Genomic DNA, 1,099 nt, shown 5'->3' with positions numbered 1-1,099 from the left:
GTGTGTTGGGTGGGTGGGTGAGGGTTAATGGGGGGAGGGGGGATAAGGAAACATTTGTAACACCTTAACTAATAATAAAAAAAAAAGAAAAAAAAATATTAACTCAAAGTACAACGTCTGAACAGTAATTTGTAATAGTTAACATTTAAAAAAATTTACCATGTGCCACATACTCATGCATTCTCTTCGTTATGTACTTTTTTTTTTTTTAACACAAAAAACTTAAACTATAGCCCTGGCAGGTGTAGCTCAGTTGGTTGGAGCATCATCACACACTGAAAGGTCACGGGTTTGATTCCCCATCATGGCACATGCCTGGGTTGTGGGTTCAGACCCCAGTTGGGGTGTATGTGAGAGGCAGCCAATCAATGTTTCTCTTTCTCTCCCTTTCTCCAAAATCAATAAGTATATCCTTGGGTAAGGATTTAAAAAAAATTAATTGCAAAATTTAATTTTACAAATTGACTGCTTCTGATTTCCAGATGAATGTCCTCCTTCAGTAATCCTCTCATTTTTTCTTTCACCCCCCCTTGTTTTGATTTTTTGTGGCAAAAAATGAAATAAAACTCACCCGACACCAACGTTCAAGTGTACAGTACAGTGTCAATCATGTACGCATTGTTGTGCAACAGATCCCTAGACTTCCTCATCCCCATCCTTTGTGATTGAAACTATACCCAACCAACTACAACTCCCCACCACCCCTTCCTCTCAGCCTCTGGTAACCATCATTCTACTTTCTGTTTCTATGAGTTTAACTACTTTAGATGCCTCATGTAAGTAGAATCATACAGTATTTGTCTTTTTTGTGACTTATTTTACTTAGCATAATTTTATGAAGATTCAATTCATGTATATGAATTCAATTTCCTCTTTTAAGGCTTACTAATATTCCATTCCTGTATGCACCACATTTTTTAAAAAAAAAATATATTTTATTGATTTTTTACAGAGAGGAGGGGAGAAGGATAGAGAGTTAGAAACATTGATGTGAGAGAAACATCGATCAGCTGCCTCCTGCACACCCTCAACTGGGGATTTGCCCACAACCAAGGTACATGCCCTTGACTAGAATTGAACCGGGGACCCTTCAGTCCGC

The sequence above is a fragment of the Myotis davidii genome, unplaced genomic scaffold (assembly GCF_000327345.1).
Source record: "Myotis davidii unplaced genomic scaffold, ASM32734v1 scaffold1240, whole genome shotgun sequence".
NCBI lineage: Eukaryota > Metazoa > Chordata > Mammalia > Chiroptera > Vespertilionidae > Myotis > Myotis davidii.
This window is presented reverse-complemented; position numbering follows the sequence as displayed.